At 38.6% G+C, this 3,756-nt stretch overlaps 1 pseudogene; it reads right to left on the reverse strand.

Moving 5' to 3' along the window:
* Positions 1 to 65, reverse strand: LOC116094505 (annotated as a pseudogene).
* Between the last annotated feature and the right edge of the window lie 3,691 nt (positions 66 to 3,756).

Genomic DNA, 3,756 nt, shown 5'->3' on the forward strand with positions numbered 1-3,756 from the left:
CAGGGGCCATGCTAATCTTCTCTGTATCGTTCCAATTTTAGTATATGTGCTGCCGAAGCGAGCACGAAGACTGTTTTTGATAGTCAACTTGACTATATCGGAATTAACTAAAACCTAAAAAGGAAACATATTTTTGTTTAATTTTATGGGAAGACACCTTAAATCCATTCCTCCAGTTCTTTTGAAATGGGAAGACCTACATCAAATATATATTGGGTGACTCTATATAAAATCTTTCAACAGTTTATAGAAAAATGAGAAAAATGATTGTGCTTGTCAGTTGCTCCAAGCATCTCTTGATAAAGTGACAAAGTGCACTCCATGATAAAAAATTAATCAAGTTCTAGCAACTTAGAATACAGTGAAGGGCAACAATGAACTTAGTGATAAAACTGACAGGCTCCAGATTTTGTGCAAAAAAAAGAAACAGTCAAAAAGTTTTCTAAGTGTGTCCTGGAAGAGAATCTTCTCTCTAGCAGTCATAAAGCTCAAGTTGCAAAAAAATCGAAGTGAAGCCTTCATTATAAGGTTGGGTGAATTATAGCAAAAATTCAAGTACCAGCCTCAGAGGGTGCTATAGGTTAAAGTGAGGACATTATTGATAAAGGATGGGCTCCTGTATCTTGGGGTAAGTACATGGGAAGACTTTATTGAAGCTATGAACTTTGAACTCTTAGATTCTCAAGAGTTTATTTGACCTGAGGAAGTAGTTTATGCCTCCTTAACAGAAGATGTACACAGTCCCCTCACCCCTTGTATATATTTTTGACTGAGTAAATTAATCTTTCATTGTTTGCTAAACCAAAAGTGACTTTGCCTGAAGGAAATGGCAGGCAAGAGAATACTGCTGTCCTTCAGGGCTTACCAATGGTTGCCTCTAGACCTATAACCAGACTTAAGGCTAAGCACACTCCTAGAGAGAAAATAGGAAGTGTAGTCCATGAGGAAGTATGCTACACTACTAAAGAGCTTAATGTGTTTAGTAATTCATTCAAGCAGAAATCTGGTTATATATGTGGAAATAGATTTTTAAGGGTATGGGAAAATGGCAAAGGGAACATAAACTGTATCACGTTGAGTTTATTGGTATGGGCCTGCTGAGTGGGGATTCTAGGTTTAATATAGAAGCTTGCACAGATAAAAGAGATGTCAAGTTTGTTTAAATGGTCGCCTGAAGCATTTTTCAAAAAATGACCCACTGAAAAGGAGTTAGAGATGCCTGGCATCCCTTAACTTAGTGTTGATGAAGGGATTTTAAGGCTTGGGGAAATTGCAATGCTAGAGTGTGTACCCTATGTACAGCCTAATCCTCTACAATGGGAAGGCCCAGGAGCCATCCCTTTCACTAATCCTATAAGACTCAGAATGATGAGAGGGACACCAGTACATCTGAAGAGCTTTATTGTTGCCCTTTTGCTTGTGCCAGACCTTAAGGTTGGAGATATTGCTGCTTAGTTGAATTAATTAAATGCAATGGGTTTAACAGGGCCTGAAGGTAGCAGGGACAAAGTGGCAGCTCTGACTTGCCCAAAACAAGGTATTGTAGCTATCTCAATGATCAACATAGACAAAGCAATGTCCATAATAGTCTGACCTGTAACTGTCCACAGAAGCAAAGTGAATTTTATGGTGGCATGGCTTTATGGACCTTTGGTTCTGAATACATCATGGTGTTTCCAGGCATACAACACATAAGAAGCCTCAGTAGGCTTCTTATAGGCTTAGATTTTTAGTTCATCTGTATAAGTAGGAAAATTCTCAAACAAGTAAGAGAAAGACTACAATGGCAAAAGGGACTCTCAACTTATGAAATAACTGCCAGATTTGAGCCAGGTTGCAGAGCCAGATCTCCTTCAGTGAAGGAGTGGGCAAATTCCTGAAGACCTTGATATAATACCTAAACGTTTTCCTGTTAGCATTTTCCCAATCATTCCCCAGAAGAACCTACAGCTTTTTACAAGGATAATTTTACATTAGTGAAAAAGAAACAATATGAATTTCCTGGATTTATTCTAAATTAACTCTGATTTTGAGAAATCTCAAGAAACATTGTGTCACTCCAGTAAATTAGGGATGTATGTAGGTCAGGTGATTAATAGAGCTATCACTGGAGCTGGAGAGATGGCTCAGTGATTAAGAGCACTGACTGCTCTTCCGAAGGTCCTGAGTTCAAATTCCAGAAACCACATGGTGGCTCACAACCATCCATAATGAGATCTGATGACCTCTTCTGGTACATCTGAAGACAGTACAGTATACTTAGATATAATAATAAATAACTCTGGGGCTGGAGAGATGGCTCAGTGGTTAAGAGCACTGACTGCTCTTCCAGAGGTCCTGAGTTCAAATCCCAGCAACCACATGGTGGCTCACAGCCATCCTAACAAGACCTGATTCCCTTGTCTGAAGACAGCTACAGTGTACTTACATATTATAAATAAAATAAATATTTAAAAAAGTAATAAATAAATCTTTAAAACAAATAATAGAGCTATCACTAATATCTTACTCTAAGTAGGCTGAGTGGATTCCTAAACTTATTCTGTTACTATTTCTCCAGGCCCAGAATGTATAATTGGGATGGATAAACTTAGAATTTGGCAGAATTCTCACACTGGCCCCCTGACCTGTGGAGGGAGGGCTATTTTGGTTGAAAAGACTAAATTGAAGCCTTTAGAGTTGCTTCTGCCAAGGTAAATAGTGAGTCAAAACCAGAATCACATCCCTGAAGGAACTGCAAAAATCAGTGCCATCATCAAGAACTTAAAAGTTTCAGTGTGGTAGTTCTCACAATATCTCCCTTTAACTCTATTTGGAGAGCACAGAAGACAATTGGATTGTGGAGAATGACAGGTAACTATAGAAAACTTATCAATTAGTGACTCTCATGGCAGCTGCTATATCAGCCGAGATAACCTTACTTGAGAAGACAAACACATCGTTTAGTACATGGTAGGTAGCTTTTGATCTAACAAATGGCCTTTTTTGTCTCAGGAGCTATCCATAAGGTCCACCAGAAGCAATTTGCATTCAGTTGGCAAGGCTAACAGTGTACCTATCTAAAGAATATGTTAGCTCTCACACCCTGTATCATAACTTAGAATGGATCTTGATTTTCTGTCTCTTCCACAAAATATCATACTGATGACATTATGCTGATTCAAAAAAAGTCAGTTACTTTTAACTGATTGATAATACATATGTGCATTAAAGGATGGGGAAATAAATCCAACCAAAATTGAAAGGCTTTCCACTTCAGTGGTATGGGACATGTCAAGATATTCCTTCTCATGGTGAAAGATAAATTATTGCACCTGGCGCATCTCACCACCAAGAAATAAACACAATATTTAGTGGTCCCATTTGATTCTGGAGACAGTACATTTGTCATGTAGGTATGTTATTCTGACCCATATACCAGGTGACTCATATACCTAGCTCTCTAGGGACCTTTGAACAGGAGAAGGGTCTTCAACAGGCCCAGGCTGCTATTCAAACTGCTCTACCACTTGGACCATATGATGCAACAAATATGTATTACTTGAGGTATCAGTGGCAGGTAGAGATGCTGTTTGGAGCCTTTGACCAGGACACTATAGGAGAATCACAGAAAAGAACTTTGGGGGGTTTGAATAAAGTTTTATTAAAATCTGCAGGCAACTATTCTTCCTTTGAAAGACAGTTTTTGATTGGTTACTGGGCCTTAGGAAGAACTGAACATTTCATAATGGACCAACATGCTACCATGTAAACTGA

This window comes from Mastomys coucha, unplaced genomic scaffold, assembly GCF_008632895.1.
Source record: "Mastomys coucha isolate ucsf_1 unplaced genomic scaffold, UCSF_Mcou_1 pScaffold16, whole genome shotgun sequence".
Taxonomy (NCBI): Eukaryota; Metazoa; Chordata; class Mammalia; order Rodentia; family Muridae; genus Mastomys; species Mastomys coucha.